The sequence below is a fragment of the Amblyomma maculatum genome, chromosome 4, assembly GCF_055883805.1.
Source record: "Amblyomma maculatum isolate TAMU_Amacu chromosome 4, ASM5588380v1, whole genome shotgun sequence".
Classification (NCBI taxonomy): Eukaryota; Metazoa; Arthropoda; class Arachnida; order Ixodida; family Ixodidae; genus Amblyomma; species Amblyomma maculatum.
Window position 1 is genome coordinate 89,394,517 of NC_139347.1, and position 25,141 is coordinate 89,419,657.

The window sequence follows — 25,141 nt, forward strand, 5'->3', positions numbered from 1 at the left end:
CCCTGCCTTCCTCCTTCGTCTTGTCATCCTCAGCTGTTGGTGCGACAAGTTTTCCAGTGGCGTTGTTGTTATTTGTGTACCCGGAAGCAACTCGAAATACGTCGTCGTCATCGATGAAGCGGACTCGCCGCGTCGCACTACGCGTGCCACTTCGATATCGGTGATCTTCCGCTTCTATAAAGCGATCTAGTTTTAAAAGCACCAGATATGTACAATTTCGTCGATGTTATTGCTAGCTGAGGCGTCTATTTTGGTTTTTCTCGCCCACTCCTTTTTATATACGCTCCACGGCACGTTTGCCGAACAATATTGATCGCAGACGTCTCTCAGTATTATCGATATCGCTACTCGCAGGAACCACACCGCGATCTCGACATACTTCGATTCTGGCATCAGAGAGACGAGAGGAATAGCGGAAAAAGGGGCAATAGCTTAGGTGACGGCGTTACAGTTCTGTCTATTGCAGAATGAAAGAGCCAGTGCAGCAGCAAGGCTGACGACTGGGCTATTTGGCACTGATTCATCTTACAGGCAGCCGCCTTACATAACGAAGGAGATGAGATAAGTACGAGACGAGGCTGGACACAGGTGAAGAGAAAAGCTCCCGTCTTGGCTTCTATTTTTTCTCTTGTGGTCTGTTTTCTTGTTGATTTTAAGACGAATCAGTGAAGCAAATTTAGCGGTAACCAACTCCCAACAAGTATACGTAATCTAGGAGCCACAAGCTCTTGCGTTATTGTTCAGTATTTAGAAATTAATGGACACATCGGGACACTGATATACGGTTCTTGAGTGTTCACAGTGTGAAGGCTCATTTTATACACACGGCATTTAGGGAAATATTTGCATTTTTTAACATGATGACCAACCTCATTTACTTTTGATTAGCATCAGAAGATTGTCGTGTTTGTACATCTTGAGCAGGCTGCGGTTGATCGCGTTTTCTATTACCAACATATACACACCACGCATAGACATGCACATACATCCATGCATGTACACGTACGCACACTCGAACGTCCGTGTTGATACTGACGCTGCTACCCTATGTTTGAAGAACTTACGTTCAACTCTAACTATTACTGGGTGTTGGTGACAATGTCGAAGGCATCAAATGAATAGAGTGGCGTGGAACTGAAATGAACGTATTATTACGCTGACTTGCATCTGCAAAAGAACTAGACCACTCGGCGGCAGTGATAGCAGAGCATGCTCAGTGATAATCGAACTGCAAATGGCCACTGCGCTGGGCAGGGCTCAATTGACAAGCAATCAAGAAGCATAGACATAAACCCACCAAACACAACTACAGTGATCTGCAACACTGTAGAAGTAGTCGCAAGCGGCTGCAGTCATTCGAGATAAATCTCGGTGCATCTTCCGCTACACAGAAAACGATGAATTTGTGTCCAGGCGTCAGTGAGAAGTCAGCAAAAAAAGTCAAGGAACAACAACAACAAAGAGGCAAAAATCTTCGCGGCATTTCCTATATTGTCATGCGCATTACAAGAAAAGTGATAAGGCCACATCTCGGCAGCTGTTGAAAGCAGCAAATGAAGATTACAATAGTTTAACGGCATCATCACGAACAAAGTAACGATTGAAAATATAATACGCCTGTTTATGTGTGCTAGACTCGATTGTCAGCCTTGCGAGATATAATGCTGGACAATTACAATGAAAGCGGAAGAAAACATTCGTGTTTAGAGATGTACTCTTCTGAAAGAACTTCTAAATCGTCAAACAATGCGCGTTTTTACTAACAAACTGTGATAACATGAACGGAAAGTATCTGACACTGCTACAGCTTTAGATCAGCGTTCTACTTTACCACGAAAGTCTTCGCAAACAGCCGTTTCGTCCCGGAAGATGGCGGTTTTCAGTGCATGCTACACTGCCACAATCACCACACGCTCTATTTTACTGGACGACTTTTTTTTTTTTTTTTTTAGATTAGAACTCGCGAAATCCTGAAGCATGTTTACGCGCCACCCGTGCAGTGATTTGCCACGAGAGCGCATACCTTTTAAGAAGGCGCTGTTTCCGGTTTCGGCTGGAATCTGGCACGCGCACAGTACGCGTTCTGTTCAAGCAACCGGAGAGCGTCTGACATGCTGCAACAGTTGAACACCCCGAGAAAAAAAGGAGAGAGAAAAAGAGACTGCGATGGAGAGAGTGACAGCTTATCTCTTCAAGAAAGTTTTAGCCAGTTTCATCAAAGGCCCCCAGAGAGTGCCACGAGCAAGCTGAAGCCTAAAGAGTGGAGGGAAAGTACGCGGGCGTCACGACGCCGAAGGTTCGGTGGATGCGACGGCGGTGCAAAATATCTCTATGCCGCCGCGCTGGGAGCCGCTCAGGCTCGGCGGCGACAGTTCCGACGTGCTTTCGCGGTGTCACTGAAGTTGACGCTCCTTTGAACACCACTACGGGTAAGCGCGGTGGAACGGATTTGTTTTGAACATCCTCTGCACGTCAGCTGAGGACAAAGGAACCAGCTGTGGCCGGAAAACGGAACGGCCCTAAAAGCACAGCGCGGTGGAGTAGGCTATCTTGCCTTATTATCAGTAGAGCGAGCTGTGCAGTCGAAAGCGAACTGTGATGAGAGCGGCTTGTGACTTGCTGGTTGACGCAAAGACCCTGGCGTTCGCTGACGTCGAACACCTAGTGCTGATGACATTTTAAGCGTAGCGTCGCTCATTGTCTCTAAAAAGACGGGCAATTTCATCTGTGCTTCTCCTATCGGCATTCCTTTTCAAAGACTGTCGACCAACTGTCAAGAGCGACAGAAATTTATGACTTCTCTCCACCACCAAATCACGATGGAAAAACGGACGTCTCTCGCTATTATAGGAGCAGGATTTTGGTATAGAGAGATAAGCAAGAGATAAATTCAATTTTTTCCCCCCAAAAAAAACTGACCGTCCCCAAAATGAGTTGTGGTTTAACTCTGGTTAACCCTAGTTGAATTGCGATAGCAACGACGGAAACTTCTTTTGCCTGCTACATTATTCCCCTATCACGCCCTATCAGTGTAAGGGGCTACATTATTGGGGACACTTAAGCTCATCTTTTAAGAGTATGACGTGAGAGAGTAACCCACATATAAATAAGAAGGGTTCAATGCTGCTGAGCTGAATGTGGAGCGAAATCATTAGCTGCCGGTGACCGAGCGTTCTTCTTGTTGTTGTTCTTGTTCTTGTTCTTCTTGTTTTTGTTCTTCTTCTTCTTGTTCTTGTTCTTCTTCTTCGTCTTCTTGTTCTTCTTCTTGTTCTTCTCCTTCGTCTTCTTGTTCTTCTTGTTTTTCGTCTTCTTGTTCTTTTTCGTCTTCTTCTTTGTCTTCTTGTTTTTGTTCTTCTTCTTCTTGTTCTTGTTCTTCTTGTTCTTCTTCTTGTTCTTGTTCTTCGTCTTCTTGTTCTTCTTCTTGTTCTTCGTCTTCTTGTTCTTCTTCGTCTTCTTCTTTGTCTTCTTGTTCTTGTTCTTCTTGTTTTTGTTCTTCTTCTTCTTGTTCTTGTTCTTCTTCGTCTTCTTGTTCTTGTTATTCTTGTTCTTCTTCTTGTTCTTCTTGTTCTTCTGCTTGTTCTTCGTCTTCTTGTTCTTCTTGTTGTTCTTCGTCTTCTTGTTCTTCTTCGTCTTCTTCTTTGTCTTCTTGTTCTTGTTCTTCTTGTTTTTGTTCTTCTTCTTCTTGTTCTTGTTCTTCTTCGTCTTCTTGTTCTTGTTCTTCTTGTTCTTCTTCTTGTTCTTGTTCTTCGTCTTCTTGTTCTTCTTCTTGTTTTTCGTCTTCTTGTTCTTCTTCGTCTTCTTCTTTGTCTTCTTGTTCTTGTTCTTGTTTTTGTTCTTCTTCTTCTTCTTCTTGTTCTTGTTCTTCTTCGTCTTCTTGTTCTTGTTCTTCTTGTTCTTCTTCTTGTTCTTGTTCTTCGTCTTCTTGTTCTTCTTCTTGTTCTTCGTCTTCTTCTTCTTTGTCTTCTTGTTCTTGTTCTTCTTGTTTTTGTTCTTCTTCTTCTTGTTCTTGTTCTTCTTCGTCTTCTTGTTCTTGTTCTTCTTGTTCTTCTTCTTGTTCTTCTTCTTGTTCTTCGTCTTCTTCTTCTTTGTCTTCTTGTTCTTGTTCTTCTTCTTCGCGACTGTTCAAGGTGAAACGTGGCCTTTCCCGGAGCCACGCGACGGGCCGAAACCTGGCGCAGTATTGCTATCGCAATAAAAAGCACGCCAGCATAAGCCTAGCTTGGCGACTTCGGGCCTCACCGTGATCGCCGTCCGTAAGCTGCCAGCGCGTAGCAGCTGCAGATGACCGTCATTGTTTTCTGCGAGCTGCAGTTTTGATTTAGTTAAATGAGCTTGGAAGTGTATTTTGCTTTTTGCCCCCCATTATCTTTTTAAGAACCCTGGCTTCATTTAAACGTTCTCTGTTGGTAGCCGTTAATATGATATTACAGCTCTTTGTGCGTATCATTTTTTAACTCCCTCACATTTGTATTCTGTCAAGAAAAATTAAAGTGAGATGCATGATGTATTTTACGAGCTGCGAAGTCTCCTTGTTTTCACCTTCTAAAATATCCTCTGATCTAGGCTGAGCGTATTTAAGGTGTAATGGGTTGTGCGTTTATTTGTGTGTACCAGTTATGGCATCATGAAAACTCAAGGCTGACTGAGTATTCTGAACATCGTTCGAAAGATTAAAATGCACGCTACAGTAGTCTTCTAGTTTTTCGCCAACATCAGAAAACTAGAATAAAACTAGAACTAGAAGTTGGCTTATGTCGATGAAATACCAGCTACCGATCAGAAAAATACCGCTCTAATTGAAAACAGAGTTTTAGCGAATCAGAAGAAAGGAAGCTATAAAATACAGGTACTGACATCACTGCGAACTTTTGCAAAAGCCAGCGCGATGGTGAAAACACCAAAAAACCTCGGATCAGTGAAGCGGACGAATGGGCGTCAAGTTAAAACTTCTGAATTAGAAGTAAATTTTGTTCACAACATCAAATTCTTCTTTGTCGCACGAGAAGTATGAATATAAAAACTGAGCCTATGTTCTCAAAACCTATATAAAACCTATACATTACAAACGCGGCGCCACTGGTTACCGCTTGTGTTTCTGTATTTACTGGCGTTTCGCGGCTATGCGATTTGCGTTTCCGCGTGGTTTCTTTCTTTAAGACGCTTCGACGTACACCTGCGGCGCAGTAGAAAAATCGCAGAAGCCCTGCAAGTGCTCCTCGAACAAAGTTCATGTCTAGGCACGCATCCGTGACGCATTTCTGTTAACTTTTACTTCGCTTTACCCTACACTGCACTTTTGCGTACAACGTGATGTATCCGTTCCCACCACTCAAAGCAAGAGTGCAAGAACGCAGCGTGTCGTTGCTTCTCCTTTTGGTCAACAGCAGTTCAATATCTTAAAGTCAGAGAATACGGGGGTTGCAATAAAGGAAAGCGCCGGACAATGTGATGCCACACGCTTTCCTAACAGCCATGTCCAGTAACAGCAGGAGAGGGATGATGCATCATATATAGTGACGCCGTATTATTTGTTTGGGTGCTATGACACTAAGAAAAGCGATATATAGGGTGTTACTATATGCACTTGTATATTCTGTACTTTCGGTCTGAATACTATCAGCTGAATACATTCTTGCATAAGTCTCTAGTAAATCCATGGTAGCTCCATAAACCATCCCAAGATGCTATTTCACGGGCCATGAGTACACAGCAGTGCTCTTTGAAGAGCGACAACAGTTTTCTGTGCGTATCCCACCTTTTCAGGAAAGACAGTAATACGATAAAGTAAAATAAGAGAGTCTAAAGAACAACACTTCGATGATGCGACTTATCAGCCAGGTTTCCTCTGCTATGCATTCGTCTCCATCGTAAGACGTTTATAAATGCGCGCTGATATAAATATGTCTGAAGAGAGACACACCTCTGTGGTGCCCCCTAAATCCACAGTGATGAGCGGAGGTAGCTGGGTAAATACGCTTGTGACCACAATTGCTGATCGGAGTGCGTTATCAGTGAGATAAGACAGTGTCCCGAAGCTTAGTTAGCGTCCAACTCTAAATGCGTATGATGAGTTATTTTCGCTGCTAATAACCGAGAAAGCACGTTGCATCGGTAAGCTATAGCATCTTCTAGGTTTTGAGCGTTGTGTTCTAGTAATCTGCAGTCAATTGAGGTTCGGAGTGCGAATGTAGCTAACTTATAGCAATGGCCTACACGCAAGCAAACACTCCTTTCGACAAGCTTTCTTCGCGAGCGTGCCAAGACGCTAGACTGCACAACCAATACTACGAGGGCTATCGTTGCAGAATTTAAATGTAACCGTATGTAGCAGCCTTACTCATAACCCGCAACGGTGTCTGGGCGATGGGAGCGTTTGCACCTGACTGCAGCCGATACTGCAGACTCATCGGCTACGGATCTGCTTGGTATACAGCTAGTCAAGTAGCCACATACTTCAAAAAAATCTCTCGGGGTCTTCGGAGCCGAGACTTCTGAACTGCAGGCTGGAGTAAATCTCGAGAACTTCTTTTTATGAATGCGGCTCATGGCGAGGATGGCCCAAACGAAGCGGCGGCTGATAAAAGTTTTCCGCAACAGCCTGCCAGCGGTAGCTTTCATTTCGGCTGTTGCTAACCGCTCGCAGCAAGCACTCACGAAGTGAGCCTTTACGTCATGTTTCGGTAATTGCGTCAACCAAAGGGACACAAGTTTGGATCAGTGGCAGGAATTTCTTTTTTTTTTCAGCCATGAATCCAAACTCTTCAGCAATTAATATGTCTTCTATGGTGGAACAAGCAACTAGAAAGCCACAAAATTTATTTGTTTATTTTTCATGCCCTCAATTGCCTAGGCATTAAGAGGGGATTGGGGTTACATAAATCATTGCATAACAAAAAGCGGAAATTTTAGAAAACAAACGCAATACAAAATTTCTGACAAGTGAACTAGGACAAAATACAAACATTATCAAAACTGTTGATAGCATAATGAAACGAGTACACCATTTTTAGCCATTAACTAGGAAACCATACAAATATGACCAAACCTTATCATGAAAAAGGAAAAAAAAAATGGCTGTGGCTCAACTTGGTAAGCCTGGAGAATTGCGAAAGCAATAAGTTTCTGGCTACGCTTGGGCTCAAACTTAGCGTGGCTTGAATATTTAGCATACGAATTTCATTCCTCTTCTTCCAATGTACGCGTTCTTTCTCGAAACGCTTTTCTCGTTCTTCTGGGGTTTCTTGAGCGCGTTGAATCCGCCTAGTTGCATTCCTACGGCCACCACTCGACAAACTTGAGTCTTGACTGGCGTTAAGCAAACTCATTAAACTGACATCACACTCCGTAGAGGTAGAACGCTTTCGTAGAGCTGCATTTCGTGCCCGCCGCTTTGAAAGCCGTTCTTCTCTTTCTTCGGTGGTTTCTGTGGCTCTCTGTCTCTTCCGGGCTTCACATTGGCGATCAGCTCTCTCCATAGCCTTACTAGTCGACGACACAGTGAAGAATCTCGGCTAGAGCAGCCAACGCCAGCATATATAGCAGCTGGTGTGACGTCACAGCGACAGTAGCGCCGCAGGTGAGCGGCGCAGCAACCACGCGCCGTAACTGCGGCTGGGCGATCTAAAGGAGCGAGTTGGTCCCCCATATCTAGCTGCTGGTGTGACGTCACAGCAACAGTAGCGCCGCAGGTGAGCGGCGCAGCAACCACGCGCCGTAACTGCGGCTGGGCGATCTGAAGGATCGAGTTGGTTCCCCATATCTAGCAGCTGGTGTGACGTCACTCCGCTTAAGGTCAAACGTAACTGCAGCCGGGTCACCCGAAGGCTTGAAAGTGCGTGTAGTATTGCCTTCGCAATAAAAATGCCGAATAATTGGATTTTGCTAACGAACATTTTATAGAATTGTCCTGTGTGTTCTTTTAACAGGAGCGCTTCGGTAACGAATGATTATATTTACCGCCAGAAATCACCGTTTTATTTCAGGTACTTGTGTTATGAATGTCAAAGCTGCAGGAGCTTTTCGCCCACCGGAAAAAGGAGCATATAAGCAGGCCAATCGTACAGATATCTTGTCGACTGCCTATGCGATGAGCAACTGTAATTGAGAAAAAGCTAGAACGAGGAGATTCATTATGCCACTTTACGTCTCCTGTAAAGCGTGCTCTGCTGCTAGTAGAGCATATTAGAGGAGAAACAGCCCTACCGGCATTAAGCCTATAAGGACGAGGGAGAGCCCGAACTTAACTGGTATTTCATAGACACTAATGTAATTGTTTCATTATTTCAGTTGTAAGCGTAAGCTGCGGAGAAGAATACAATAATGGGGCTATTAGGAACTTGCGGACACGTAATGCAGAAGCCGCAAGGATATACCAAAGTAATTGAGATGATGATGATGATGATGATGATGATGATGATGATGATGATGATGCGGGCCTACTAGTAAGTTAAGGGTACTAAGGCAGAATGCGCAAGGAAATTTTAAAGTGAAATGTTGATGATGACGCGTAGCTATTGGGAAGTTGCGGGCACGTAATCCAGAAGCCGCAAGGATGTCCGAAAATTACTCAGATGTTGATCACGGGATATTAGTGGTGAAAATCTCTGAGACAAAGACTCGCGATAAATATTAGATTAATAAAAGTACGGTTGCCTTCGCACAGTTAAGAAGATCAACGTTATAATATATCTAGAGTAAAATAAAACATTGACTACCTATTATCTACCTATTATCTAGGCCTCTGTTTCCACCCTTTCGATTTGCTTGCATTATTACACCTTTTCTGCCATTTTAGTTACCTTATTGTCAACTATTTTTCCAAATGCTGATGAAAAGTTTAATCATTCGGCGTTTCCTCTCCCATCGAAGTTTATCAGGCAAATACGGCCGAGCGTTGCCTGGAACGGTTCTGAAAGCTACCGTTCAATGTCAAGCGTGTACGAAAGATAGGTCGGGTATTTTGAAGCGAAAGCTGCACTGGGATCGCTGTGGAACGTTTCGCGTACGCCGTAGTTTGACCTTCAGCCAACCTTCAGCCGCGTGCTGGCTTCTTCTTCTCGGCGCTTCTTTTTTCTCCTGCTGCTTCGCTTCTTCTACATCGCACGCTTGCTTATTCTCCACACACCGGGCAAACTTCATTCATATCTGTACATATCGGCGGTCTCTGCGGAGCGCTGCGCGTGACGTCATAAATGAGCTATGCGCCTCACTGCGCATGCGTGGTGCTCTTCAGCTGCTGCGCCGCAGCTCTGGATATAAGCCATGGAGCAGCCGCTCGAGCGTTCGCTACGCTCGCCTACAAGCCAAATCTACTCATTCTGCTGACATCGCTCACCGTGAAGAAGCAGCACGTAAAGAAAATGAATCTGAGAGAGCTAAACGAACGATGGAAATTCCTGAAGAGTGAGAAGAGAGACTTGCAAAGGGACGACGCAAGGCGGTGGGGAAGAAGGTGCGACAAGAACGACAACAAAGGAATGATTCGGCCTCATCCACGACTACTACTGATTTCGCTTTGCATAGCATGGCTTAGCGGAGTTAAGCCACTGCCATATTTTTAGATGGTGCAAAAATTAAAAAAACAAAGGAAACTGTTTTTTTATTTATTTCAGTCCCAGAGCTATATTGGGTCAAAAGGTGGACACTGGGTGAGAGGCAAAATGCTTCAATTGGTTCGCAAATTAACCGAATCTGTTAATTAACTTCTTAATTTGAATTCTTTTATGTCATGTTGCTTTTGCAGAATTGAAGCTCGTCCTCCAAGTGGTATAGCCGAGAAAAAAATCATTTCTTAAAAACATTGTACCACGCGTTACAAGTCACAAAATTGTCGCCCTGATAAGTTGCTTCACACCACAACCAATCGCATATGGCGTAGATCGCTCTACTCAGAGAATTCGTCACTCTGCTGGCATCACCTGAGAACCAGACATGCACGCGGCGGTTCATTGTAAAGTTTACTTCGACCGCGGCCTTGCTGATAGCCGCCGCGTCGGTGCCCTATGCGCCCAGTTATTTCGCTCGCAATCCGGCCTTAAAGCATGCATTAGAAGAGAGAAATCTACACGGAACACGGCCGCTGGCTCTGTGTTACGATGCGAAGCTTCCTATCAAGCTGACATCTGTGGGCTTCGCATGCATGCAGCAATTTCTTTAAGAACTTTTTCTTGGTTATATATGTGGAGGACGAGCTCCAGTTTTGAAAATATAACAATACTCCTCAAATAGAATTTAAAAAAACCCATTAAAGTATTTGTTATTCAGCGAACCAACTGAATAATTTTGCCTCTTACATGGTGTCCGCGTAACTGGCAATATAGCCAATCTCTAAAAGAATGTAAAACTAGTTATCCTTTTTTTTTTTATTTTGGACCTTCTAAAAAGAGTACCCGGCATAAAGCACATGTTGGAAAAAGTCAAGCTAAAGAAACCTGAACCGTCAGAGTGCAGCCGCTTGAAACGTATGGTCAATTCGTCTTGTTTTGATCAATATCGGCTTGCAAGAAAGCGTGCTTTCAAGATTTCGTACTTTCGACTAAGGTTATTTCCGGCAAGGTTGTTTCCTATGCACTGCACATTTATAACGGCAAAGCACGCTTTGAAATCATGCATTTGCTGTGCTTGCCGTTTATCACTACGGGTAGACTAACCAGAATCTATCAGCGTTCTGACGTCGCATCTCCGGATAAAATTAATGTATTAAGAGCGACATGTGTTAACGCTCAACAGTTTTTATTCTGAAATTTTTATTTCGCATTAATCGCCTGGTCTGGCCCCCCTTTTTCTTGCTGCTCTTTGAACGGCGTCGCCGAGGCAATACACTGAAAAAAGAATACATTGCAATAGCCCTATAACCACAGTGAGCTCCTGTAGTAACGTGTTACTAGTTCTGCCTTATGTTAAGCACATGAGTGAGGCACGGAAAGGCAACAATGTCTCTATAAGGCTGATTTATCTACAAGTGGGATGCAATATCTACTACGAGCGCTATACATATCACATAAACTGGGATTCGTATTATGCGACTCTTCCAAAGCGAGCGCTGAATGTTTGTGCACTACCCAGCTGATGCTTGTGAAGCATAGTAATGAGTCAAATGAAGCAAATTTAAAAGACTGTTTCCACAGTGCTGCAGTTTGGTGCTACACTTTCATACTTAGATTCTTTTTACGGACATATGTACCGTCAGCTGATCCCAGTCGAAAAAAAACGACAGAAGCATGTCAAACATACCACAAACTAATCTGCAGTTCTGTCGTAAACGTCAAATTTTTTGGTAGTTTTTTAGTACTTTTCTGTATTCCTGTAGTTTTTCTGTAGTATATTTTTGTTGTGTGTAGTTCTGTAGCACGTTTCTGTTGTAACTACAGAAATTTCTGATGTTACTACAGAACGTTCTGTTGTCACAACAGGTTTCCCGTCAAAAACCGCACAGAGAGTCTGTCGTAACAACAGAAACTGTTCTGTAGTTTTTTTTCGACTGGGATATTAGTTGACGACTTTACGCGGGGTAAAATCAGATACGCATTTATAGACTTGTGACTACACAGGTTGAACACTTGTGCATGAAGCTTTCCACGAAGCTGTCGTACGTGTAAGTAAAAAACGAAGTCAACTCTTACACCGAACAACAGCAAAGATAACCTTTTATGCTGTTAAAGACATATAACCATATACTTCGTGTCGTGCTGCACTATTTATTGCTTCAGGCCTTAGAGCTACAGCTGACCGTGACAGGCCTGCCATCTCACTTACATCGCTGGTAATAGCTGAGCGCATCCTTCGGCAAATGGGCTTTGGCTTGTGACGTGATTCTACAAACTTCCGGTGGGGTGATGTTTTGGTAGTCCTCGGCTAAATGTTTAGGCCGAACCATCCGCCTGCACAGCAAGAATTCGCGGACTCAACCCCGACCACGGCGGCTTCAAGTCGGTAGTGTCGAAATGTAAAATGACCGCGAACTGAGATTCCACTGGTAACAACTCCTCGGAGCCATATATGGCCAGAACTATCTTAAAGAAATGAAATAAGGCAACTCAGTTATCGCAAACCCACAGACATTAACCAATGAGCTAAGCTGTTTTATGCCCGCTAATCAATATGGTTGGTGGAAATTAATGCAAATTTCTAAAAAAACGACAAGTGTCATAGCTAACCGCTACGCAAAATAAGCGAGCTCTTGAAGTCTGGACATTCGAGTAACTAAAAGCGACTCCCGAGGATGTAGTTTTCTTTTTTTTTTCTTTCTTGCACGTAGCCGATCACTCTTAACCTTACGTTTGGCGTTTCACGGTAAAATAATAATAATAATAAAAAAAACAGGCTATGCCAAGCAGCATTTCAAGCTAAAGAAAGTGGAGTGGAGCTCTGGCCGCGGAATAAAAGTAACATAATTCTTGATCTGCTGTGCTGTCTCTGCGCTCCTCGTGTGAGAGGGAACATATAACAAAATGCAAAATTCAGTCTTAACAAGCAATATTTTTGTTTAATCTTGCTGGCTCGGCATGATTCGCAGGCGGACACGCCAGGCGTGCACTTTCATCTCCCATACGGAAACCGTGCCTGGCCAAAAAGAAATAGTGCGCTGGATCTCCCTTTGGGGAACAGCTAGGTGAAAATAAATCAAAATAGGAAAGCAGTGCGAATATATATAGACGGGCCTTTAGACAGACAGCCCTCCTCATCACAGAGCCGGGGAATATCGAATATCTTTCTGCGGATGCACGGCAATATTAAAGAGCGGGAAACCCGATACGATGAGGTAATGATGGTTGGCAGAAACACGTGCCCCTCCTCGCTTCTTTTTTTTCCTGTTTTCTCAAACCTTTCTTGTCAGAGATGCATGACCGTCTCCCCCATCCGCCCCTTTAATGCACACTAATGCGTTGCCTCCATCGTGCTTTAAAACTTTTCAACAATAATTTTGTGAATAACAATAAAGAAATCTGCATTTAAAATCTAGCACAAGCCTGCTTGACGATCAATGCAAGATGTCGACGTTGGCATGCAGCGCTTGCGTTGTCAGAAAATGATGTGTACAGGCCTAAAACAAACACGATGTTGCCAAAATATGGAAACTCAGCCGCTCAAAAGTGCTTTGGGAAATTCAGTCCGGCCCTTAGCTGGCGAGTCCTCAACCGCAAGAAGGCTTCTGGCGTCCAACCTATTCGAGCCATGTCTATCTAAATGTCTCGCTCTTACCAGCGCGTCGATGTTCAATTTCAAAGCGTCCCTCGCTAAGCTGCTTTTTATGCGTGCTTTCTTTTTATTTCAAACCACGGCTGATGACAGCGCAAGTTAAGCTGCGCCAAACAACATTCACTGTGCATTTTTGAAACTTTATTAATGGCACTAAGAAGAGTATAACTTTAACTTCTCACTTGACTAACGTACAACTGACTTTCCGATGCGCCTGACACACGAGACACTGTACGTACGTAATGTTTAACGGGAGTTTTATGTACGCGGTCGTTTTCCTTCATTCTCCTTAGAGCTGTATGCAACTGCTCATCGCTGCTCCAGAACACTGCGGAGCTCCGCTTGGTCAGGTGTGTAGAGCGTGGCGTGAAAGCATGGGTCTCTTCCAGCTTTCCTTCCGCGCGTGTGTGCGTGCGTGCGTGCGTGTGTGTGTGTGTGCGTGTGTGTGTGTGTGTGTGTGTGCGTGCGTGCGTGCGTGCGCGTGCGCGTGCGTGTGTGTGTGTGTGTGCGTGTGTGTGTGTGTGTGTGTGTGTGTGTGTATGTGTGTGTGTGTGTGTGTGTGTGTGTGTGTGTGTGTGTGTGTGTGTGTGTGTGTGTGTGTGTGTGTGTGTGTGTGTGTGTGTGTGTGTGTGTGTGTGTGTGTGTGTGTGTGTGTGTGTGTGTGTGTGTGTGTGTGTGTGTGTGTGTGTGTGTGTGTGTGTGTGTGTGTGTGTGTGTGTGTGTGTGTGTGTGTGTGTGTGTGTGTGTGTGTGTGTGTGTGTGTGTGTGTGTGTGTGTGTGTGTGTGTGTGTGTGTGTGTGTGTGTTTCAGCTTGCAATCACACAAAAACGACGCATCCAGACTTACGATTGATCTGCCGCAGAGCTTTCAATACCAATAAATGTATCAACTGTACGTCTTATTCACACCCTCAAGGAATTACCAAAGACTGCTTTTGCTTGATGACTCGGGCCAGAAGTCTGCGCAATTTGACAAAAAGAAGCTTAGCCAGTCCTGGTCTGGCTACATACTTGGTTGGATATCTGTTATAAGAATGCGGATGTAATGGAGATTTCATTGCTTGTCCTTTAAACAAAGAGGAATCCAGGAGCCAGGAGCCTAATTTGTGCCCAAAGGTTTCATAAAGTTATCAACTCTTCATGCGATAGGCTCTATGAAAGCAAAACAAAAACGTAACCAATACACTAGTTAAGGCATACCTCAGGCAAACATGCCGATCCGAAATTCGGGCTCAGCGTTAACAAAACTGAAAAGAAGAAAACAACTTGATTGCAATCGTTTGTTGTTTCGTCTCACAAAGAGGCTCTGACACTTACCACTGACCTTTCGGAAGTTACATCTTGGTGCAAGTTATTGCTTTGGCTGCGCTAGGGTCGGTAGATGGGAACTTGCATTTCTATATGTGACGGGACAGCATTGTAAAATAGTTGGGGCATGAAGCAACCTGTCCCCTGCGTGCCCCAAGGGCGTAATGATATGCGGTCGAAAGGAGCAAAGCGCGTATATAGTACAACCAAGTACGGACTCGATACGAACCAAGCGCTCAACTAGAAACGAATGCAACACCCTGCATATTAAACGAATCAGAAAGTAGCGACAGAACATCACGCATGGCGATAAAACACCATCTTGATATGTCGGTAATTGTGACAGGTATCAGAAGAGAAATACACTTCTCCCAATGACAAGTCTCAAAGGCCGTTACCTTAATAGCACATTGAGGAATGAGCAAATGTTTGCCCGAGAAGGTGACGCGTGAGAAACGCGTACGCCCTATCTTGCTAATTTCTTTCATTTTTATAAAATTGTGAGACTCAACGTAGACTTTGGTGGAGAAAGCCATTTTCGTAGGCTTTTCGAAACGGAACTGATGAACCGAGGCGCTTTTCTTCTTCCCTATAAGCGGGACGAGGCGACACGAAAACTGCATTAGGCTCGTTTCCAGTTTTTTTCTCACGACCTGCTTTGACAAAAGTGGCCCGACATATAGAATGGGCACCCTTTCGCTGCGCCGAGCACGACCCCACGCGTACGGTACTGAGCGGCGGTTTCAACGACAGGCTGAATCAAAATTCTTGCTGATGTAACAGAAGTGCCACAACAAGACGGAAACGTAAGAGAAGGTGAATGATTATGAATGGCACCCCCTAATGCAGTACGAGGCAGCTCGTCATACACATTAGGAAGCAATGATTAGAAAATATTCATATCGAAGTGTCAAACCACGGTATGGTTAGAGTTATACCTCACCGCAAAGAAAAAAAAAAGGCTTTCCTTTTTTAACAGGCTACGGGCAGGCAGGTTTTGAGCTTTGTTGTAGATCATTACAAAATCCAAATGTGTGAACGACAAGGAGGAGTCTCACCCTTTGATAGCTTCGTTCACTGCGTAATCGACCACATTACTGATTTTGGTCTGGAAGTTTTGATTATTAGTGTAGCTGATTCCTGAAGTGAGAGTACGCCCGCGATATCCCTGCACATAAATTTAGTAAAAAAGATGTAAGAAAGTGGGACTTCAACCTTTCTTGCGTCTTCACGGTTATCATCATAGTCATTTATTTGCTCTTGTAGGCCTTAGGTTAGGTCATTACATAATGGGCTGGGAAGGGAGGTTAAAGCTATGACATAATACACTGCTCAATAATATCAAGCAGAATTACAAGGTACAAGGGTTCATGTTATAACAGTTAAAATAGTCGAAATAGTGCACAACATAAAACCACATAGCCGCTCAAGAATAACCCAGAGGGGAGAGAGAGAGAGAGAGAGAGAGAGAGGCTTGAAAACACACACTCGGAAACACGGAAAATTGACTTGACGCAGGAGGGTAGCTAGTTTTCAGTACTTCAAATTCGCTGTCAGCAACTGCCTGAATTCATTTGGGTCTCTTTGAATAGAATCCGGTAACAGATTCCACAATAAATAATAGTAGGTAGCAGAAATTTATTAAATTCGTTTGTAGAGCCGTGCAGGTATTGCACATTTACCAAGTGTGAAAAAATTGACATGGATTATTTCTGTTAAACCGGTTATAGTGCGAAAGTACGAGAAGCTGCAGTTTCAATTGTGGATGTAGTTCCACTAAGGAATCGCGCTTAAATTGGCGCAAGCTGAACCATGGCCTCCGCGATCAGCTGCAATGAAACAGCGCGCTTCATCTTGGACGCCACGAATGGCGCCATCTGAAAGCCGCCCCGTCAAATGGCTGATACTTAAACCTGATTACGACGCTCGGCTACTGAACCCGAGTACCCGGGTTCGAACCCTAATGCTTGTAATCCGCTTCAATGTTCTTTATTTTTACTGTTAAAGCACTACAATAGTCATGATGAGTAAATTTTCAGTCATGTGCTCCGTCAATCTCGCTGTTGGCTGGCGAACTTGAAAGAACCGTCGGGAAGATTCGCGCGTTGGTGCCGTTATACAGAACAGAGTTTGTATTACCCGCTCAAGGCCACGTGGTTGTGGTCTCACAAAACAGGTTAACCAATCAGAATGACGGCACAAACAACATCGTGCAAGATTCTTGGTCGGCGATGGTGAACGCATCAATGCTCTCGCACTACAATTCGGAGTGAAATATGAAACGATGGGTGCAATACATCATTATCAGCTGTAACACAATTTGTGAAACACACAAAGTTGTAAAATTGCACGCCGGGGTACGAGTGGCTGAATATCGAGTGATGTATTGACATTAGTTATGCTGTATCATCTATCCTGACGACGTGACGTCATGTCACGTCATAATGAAACGGCCGGTCGCACGATTTTGGACGACTTCTTGCTGATTGCTTTGATAAGACTGGTAGGGATGAAAGACTGCCGAGACATATTTTAGTTTAGGACGTACTAAAGCTTCATAAGCAAGTTGGCGCACAGAAAGGAGTGAAAAGTTGAGGGATCGCTTGCTGAAACAAAGCAACTTGGAAGCGCCGATACAAATTTTTTCAATTTGATCAGAATAGGCTAGTTCGTTGCTCACAATGATACCAAGATACCTGTATGATTCTGCTTCGGAGAGTGCTATAAAATTTAATGAGTACAGACAGCTGATGTAGTTGATCTTTCTTGATGTATGCATAAGTTTGCATTTGTAAATGTTATGTTGTATTAGCCATGTTGAATACAAGGCTTATATGAGAGTTACATCGTGTTGGAGCAGAAAACGATCATCATTAGTTGGCATGCGGCGGTAAAGGATGCAATCGTCGTCAATGACTTTAGAAAGATATTTGTTAAACATCAGAAAAAAGAGTTGTCGCATCATCGAGCGCTGAAGGACACAAGATATGACTTTGGTAATTTTTCGAACTATGGTTGTCTATAATATAATATTGTGAGCGGCCGCGAAGAAAGCAGTCCTTTCATATATAAGTTTAAGGGTTCGATTGGGAGGCACAAAATGTTTGCCGTTAAACTCCAATGCGGAACGCGATCGAAAACTTTGGATAAGTCTAGGTAGGCGACGTCAGTTTGAAAAGAAGGATCTAGATTTAATTAAGCTCCGCTATAAATTCGAAAGGGTGTAATTCGCATGAATAACCTGTAAAAGAATCATTTCAGTGTGTGATGCAATCTGGGAATATAAGTGTGCTCTAGTAGCGTGTATGGAATGAATGTTAACAAAATGGGATGATAGTTAGAGGGATCAGATCAATTGACCGCTCTAAAAAGTCGGGTTATTCTGATAGTTTTACAACCATTTGTTATTTCGTCATTTTAAATGAATTGATAGCCCTAAAGAATCTCTATACCTTCCTCGTTACAAATGATTCACACCGGTGCCCTATTGCTGGTTTTAACGTGAAAGCATTATGCCACATTATATTACAAAACCCGTTGGTAGAGGGGGTGGTGGCCATGGCACTTAAATCATCAGCAACCCTTTTGCAGGTGTTACTTAAAGAAAACATTATAGGGATTATAAATTGGGAGCAATTTCTCACGGACATCCTCTCGAGGACAGCCAAATGGTTACAAAGGAACTCTATACAGCTTCACATTCCCACTCTCATAATAACTATGAGTGATGGCTATGATCATGCGTCGTGACTGAGTATAATGTCTGTACATGCATTACAACTTACGCTAGAGCGGCGTGCCAAGTTTGGCAGAAAATTTGAGAAAAGAATAAAACCCACCCGGGCCCTTAAATCCGAAGTCAAATTTCATTCCTATAGGACACGCAGGTAGCTTAGTTAAGCGGGGCTTTATAACTGAGCCGCTCCTGCCTGCTTTGGCAGAATATATCGCAGTCTTCCCCACTATCCTGCCTGAGGCAGGTGTTGGTACGCCAATTACATGGCCGGGCACTGATCAGTTAGCCTAATTTCACGCTATTTATGCCGCCGCCGGCTTTTGTGCAATGTGACAGCTACCTTGTCGGCAGCTCGCTGCAAAGCAAGCTGTAGAGTATGGTACAAACATTATGCATACAGTCATGATGCATAGCATGACGCAAGATTGATGAACGCTGCTTTTTTTTTTCTCTCATTACGCATACTATAAAGCGCGAAGAAAAGAATGAGCCAACGTTCAGGTAGCGATCGATTATCGATAGTTAGCTATATCGATTTGCTTTCTTTTTGTTGTTGTTGCATAAACTGATTAAGCAACGGTGCAACGAGTTGTTAATGCAAGCTTCGAAATGTACTCCCAAGGCCATCTGCTGGAATACAAGTAGCGCCAAGAAGTTATTAGATCCTGCAATTAACTTGCATAACAACTTTTTTTGCAGCCGGATCTCATGGACTATATACACCTTCGCTATATTCGGTACACTACTTCGCTATGTCCGATATGAATGATGCGATTCAGATAGCAATGTGTGTAACGCAAAACGACGAATCGTGTGACACCATTCAGAACGTCCTGCTACAACCGGTTTAGCTAAAATAGCCCTTTGAAGATTCTCGGTGGACGTGGTTTTGGAGAGCGAAGGTGCGAATCCCCCACTCAGAATTGGTTCTGACGCAACTAGCAGTGTTGTGCTCCATGACCCACCGAATCGTTTGATACCAGTTCGAACCTTCTTCGCCAAACGGGTACCGCACAAATTTTATTCAAATAATGGTACTAAAGAGTCCAACATCGATGCCCGTCAGAAGGCTATATATAGAAGGTTATATAGCGAAATGAAAGTATAGAGTCCCTATTCCTAGTTTGCATTATTGTTATCAAAAATGTCGCTATCTCCCCTAACTCTAGTCATTTGATTGGTGGAAACGTCGGGACAGGAAGTGGTAGTGACATCTGGTTCCGGTGTTTCCACCAATCAGAAGACCCGAAGTCGGGGAGCTAAAGACACTTTCAATAACAACGCGAACTCAGAATACAGAACTAGGCCTTAATTGTTGCGCTCGAGCAGCGTCGCTACGCTCCTGCTGCTGCTTAGCGGCTGCAGTGTAGTCATATGGTATGGCGAAGCGTTCTTTCCGTTGCCATAGTGACCGCCGTCTGTTTACGATTCACAGAATCACTACACCTTGAAGGATCCCAGCAGTTGAGCTTAACGCTCTAAAAGGGTATCTAAACCACAGAGCACGAGGTTTGTATTTAAATTTGGGAGCAAGGATGTGACGGCTCCACAGCAATGTGATGCGATGTGGTCGATTCCTTGAAGCTTGCGCAGTCCAAAACGCCATCGACGAGCTGCTGCGTCGATAGATCATTGAACGACCATCCTAGCTAGCTTCTGTTCAAACAGTTAGAAAAACTTCTTTTATCGGCAAGCTTGATGGTTCTAAACACAACAAAACCGTCGGCACCGAGATAAGCTTGAAAAAACGAAAGCGAAATGATTGAAAGCATAGTTTGTTTGGGATTTCCTGTTGGTATGTCAGGTTGACCGTTTCATGGTAGCGAACAGCGCGTGGCTCGTGAAGTCGAAGAAGAATTGCAAACGATTGAGCTAAGTAGGGAAAATGCGAAGCTTGTACGCTATCCCATCGCGTTTTATTTCCCTTTGGCTCGGGGCTATAGTTTCAAGATCAGGATTTAGGCAAGGATTGCCTAAAGCGCTCACATGGGTCCTTATATAATGGTAGCGCCTGTATAATTATGGGACCGCGATCGGAAACTGGAATTTTATGTTCCGCGTGAAATTCCGCGCCATCATGCATGCGTGCTACATAAACTTCGTTTAGACTTGGCTTTAAAACGTAGCTACTACATTTTATTTGGACAGGCGGACTTCCCGGAATATTCAACTTGTTGCATCACAGAGACTATGGGCCATATATTATTGGTGTACCTAGTGTATGCGCGTGAACGAAATGTACTAGCCGTTTCCTTGAAACGTTTGAATAAGATACCTCTTTCGGGGGCATTGTTGCTGGGCGCATGGCAGAACAAGGAGAAGGGTGTATAGGCAGTGCGGGCTCTTTGTCGTTTTTTGAGGGACACGGGAATTGACCCGCGCTTGTAACGCAAGTTGTCGTGCCTGTATGTATATTCATATGCATTCTCCCACATTGTCACCCATCATGACCCTCTTTCTTCTCCCCTTCCCTTTCCCCATTGCAGAGTAGCAGCCCAAATGTAATCATTCCAGCCAACCTTTCTGCCTTTTCTACCAATAAACACATCTATCTATCTTTGGACCGCTTAACTCACCTTAAGATGTCAATGCGAAGAGGCCAGTGCACAACCTGGCTTAGGGGAGCACTGAGGTATCTGAAGCTAGTGCATTAAAATGCATATTCGTACCTCACGGCTGTTTACCGAGACAAATCTTTTTGGTTAATTTTTTTTTTTTTTTTTTTTTTTTTACTTGAGAACACAAGTGGCGATGCGTGGCTACACGAGTAGGCTGGTGGTGAGCGCTAAAAAAACGGAGAGTCAAATCCGCGGTGTACGTAGAAGTCTATTTTAAGGCACTTGACAACAGATAACAGCGATCGCTAGTATGCTTTACGTGAATCATATGACAAACTGCGAAACTGCGTGACGTGCTATCGAAATAGTTATTCTTTTTTTTTCTGTTTTTGTTTATTTATGGTTCGCACTCACGCGTCTTATCGCAACAGCCCATTTTCTTCTTGCCACGCTTAGAACGACCACGGTACAAACACTTCAAGGAAATTGCGTAGCGAAACGAAAAAAAAAAAGAAACAAAGAAAAAACACGCGACTGATGAAAATCCACTCCGCGCGAGCGGAACTTGTGTTTTCTCTTTCGTGGTTTTAATCACCCGACGAGTTAAACGAAAACACTCGCGGTAACAGGGGCGCCGTGCGCGCATGCTGACTTCTCAGGACCTCGAGACGCGTCGCCTGCTTGAACGTGGGCTCTGCTTCCTGCTTCCAAACTGGGTTCCCTCTCATCTTCCAACTCGTCTCCACGCCTTTAGAACCAAACGCTTTCGCGCCCACCACTTCCCGCTGAGCGCTGGCCGTAGCATCGCTTGCCCATTTCGCGTTAGTGTGTGCTTCGCCTTGTCGGCCGTGTATGGGTCGCTAATTAAAAGTAAACTCAGGACCTTGCCTTTCCTGAGTTTTTTTTTTTTAACGTGTTTCTGTTCCTTTCGCTGCTTCCTTGTTTCTTGCTTTCACTCACCACTGACTTGTTAAGGACGAAGCATAGAAAAGATGCACGTTTGATCACGAACCAGTTTGGAGCAGTACTACGTTGTGAGCTGTAGGAACTCAGTCTCAGCAGCTGCCCGCTTTGTACCCTCGCAGCCACCTTTCATCGCTACGCGAAAGGCTGCGCTTTCAATTTTTTTTCCTTACATTATGAGGCTCATAGTAGCGCCCGCCATTCTTTCCCACCACAACCCTTTCAGCCACGCAACCGGAATTGCCTCGCACTTCCTCCGAGAGAGCTTCGCGTGTTTGTTTTTTCTTGTTATTTTCTTTTTCAAGTAGGTTTTTTTTTTACCTTCTTATTTTTCTGCTTAAGTTTGGTCACGGCGTTCTCGCGCAACAACTGTTTTCCGGGGCTCAAACGAAGCAGCTTCAGCTCCCTTTGGGAAGAGCAGTACAACGAAGAGGCCCTATGCGCGCGCACCGGACGTAAGAAGGCCAGGGAAAACACGCCTCGCTTCTGCTGGCTTAAGGCTTGCGCTCGGACTTCCTTAAGGCAACATAAAAGCAGCCGAGCAGAACTGATGGCTCCCTTCGATAGACGAGGCAACAACGAAAGGGCGCCGGTGCACATGTTGCACGCTCTCCGGTGCAGAGGGTGAAAAGCTTTCCTTACAGCATTGAATACTGTGGAACTACGATGCCTTCCTGATGCTTCCTTTCCACGCGAAGAAGCATATAAATCCCTCGTTTTTAATGGTCCTTCAAGGCGAAACTTTTTCAAAACATTTAAAACTCTTCAAGTCAGAAAAAGCTGTGTTTATTAGGGATATGATTATGGCATGCCCAAACTGTGTGTACATGTGCATGTACGTGTGTGTGTGTGTGTGTGTGTGTGTGTGTGTGTGTGTGTGTGTGTGTGTGTGTGTGTGTGTGTGTGTGTGTGTGTGTGTGTGTGTGTGTGTGTGTGTGTGTGTGTGTGTGTGTGTGTGTGTGTGTGTGTGTGTGTGTGTGTGTGTGTGTGTGTGTGTGTGTGTGTGTGTGTGTGTGTGTGTGTGTGTGTGTGTGTGTGTGTGTGTGTGTGTGTGTGTGTGTGTGTGTGTGTGTGTGTGTGTGTGTGTGTGTGTGTGTGTGTGTGTGTGTGTGTGTGTGTGTGTGTGTGTGTGTGTGTGTGTGTGTGTGTGTGTGTGTGCGTACGCGCGTAGAATATTTGAGAAGCCATCGCTATTACATTTTTCCTCATCGATTGTTTTTATCGCCCATCTAAATAGTCTTAAATATTGCCACAAAATTAGCATAACAATCATTTACATTACGAGTCAGAATGCAATAGCTTTATAGTCTCAAGTCCATTCGGCCTGCTTCTATACAAAGTCACGGATTCTAGCCACCTATACTCAGCTTGTGCTGATCGACATACTTTCGTAGTCACCCTCTCTGCTTGCGAGGATTTCCCGTTACGCCATGGTAAACGCAACGTAGATTCTGGCTTGATTCGAACCTGATATACGATTTGGTAATGTCTAGCCTTGTCTGCACACGACTAAGCACATTTGCCTACTGAGCTGACCCCCGCACTCGGCCATGTCATGGGTGGAGTTCTCCTGCCAACTCGGTCATGTAACGCGGCCTTGTGACGTCACAAACCCTCTCGTCCAATCACTGAATTTTACGACAGATGGCGCCGAGTTTCGGCGAGTTGTGTCTCCAATAAGGCTTTTAATCGAATTGAGTTAGAAACCATTTTTTTCGCGCAACTTCCTGAAAGCAAGTTCAACAGCCGTAAAATTCTAAAATTACTGGGGCCCATCTTAATAATTCTTGCATAAAATTAGTAAATGCTGTTTCAAAACAGAAGATATGTGGCAGTCGCTTTCAAATGAGTTTTTTGGATGAGTCCGAGTTTATATGTATATCTATTCCGCGCCGTCATGTTCCCCTTTTTTGTCTGTGCCACTACTCCTCTCGACCAGCCTTCTTGATCCCTCCTTGGAACTTTTCTCTCCAATTGCTTCCTTCAGAAAGTCGCGAGGAAGGATAACGACAGAGCCAAATAAAAAACAAATAGCTTCGAAAATGGAAGTTTCGGTTCAAGCATACAGCCCTAGAAGCATTGTGACCATTCCAGTAAGAACACTGAACTTCAGCATTTTACGCAGTGGGAAGAACCGAAGCAGAAACGACAATCGCAGCGGCTACCCAATGAGAGCTCATCGCACGACCGAACAAGAACGCTGCGCATAATGGTTCATAAAGCAGTAAATACTTAGCTTCGTCAATTTATTTCTTTTACCCTTTTTGTCTATTGGTTGTTCTCGCAAATTGACGCGTTCAGTGACAGCATGTCAAAATGCGCCGTAGTCGAAATTCAAGTGTGAAACTTAAATTGTTCGAAAGATCCCGTATGCGAACATAATCTACCACAAAATCGATGTATCGTAGTTACTGCTGGCCAATGTTTATTTTAACAGCCATAAATGACCTCATCGTAGCCTTTAGGCACAAAATGCTTTTAGTTGCCGTTGTCGGCGACCTTGGGGTGGCGTGCGCCCAGAACAAACATCCCGGGCACCGATTTCCCTTTATCCGGGCAACAAATGAGATTTAAGCAGAGGAATTCTCAGCTGCCTAAAGCTCCCACCCCAAAGATGACGTCAAGGTGTCACGTGCTCACGCATAGAACATTGTCGGACGCCGACAGTCGAGGCGGCAGCCGTTCAAAACGCGTCCCGGTATTTAGAATTGAGTTCATTGCTGTATTGCGACGTCAGCTAGTGGTGTTTTCTCTCTTCAACAGCGATGCATACGCGCTCGAGGAGTATTCGAATGCGCTTTTTTTTGCTACGTTCTTAAGAGGTCAGCGTCTTTTCATGGCCGCGCAAGCTTGTGCATTGTTCTCCATTTCACTTCCGTCACAGTGACCGCTGCTTAAATTGAGCAATGGAGCTTGATGAAAATAAATGTAGTAAGCGTCTTGCAGAAAGGAATCGCCTTTTGAGTTGCGACGTTATATGTCACAGCAGACGACTTGTCGTCTCTGCCGACAGTGTGCTATGCCTGATAACAATTTCATGCTAACATATACTACCGATTATGGGAGAGTTTATTTTTTAACGGCGGAGAAACGCAATAGCTTTATTTCGCTGCCATTACATTATCTCCCGATAAAAAAGGTTACACTCGTCAAGGAATCTCTTGAACAGCCCTACTTTTTCGTAATCATTCCCAGGCATTCGCGTGAATTTGCACGCTTTTGTTTTAAAGTTAAGTAAATGAAACGATTCTAGAAACACTTATCATGCGTTGTGTTTAAATTTTAGAGCTACACATGGCTAATGTAGACCGTCATAGTAGATATCTGCGTGTTACTTTTGACTGCTGGTGTTATATCACATGTACTGATACCGCGTAGTG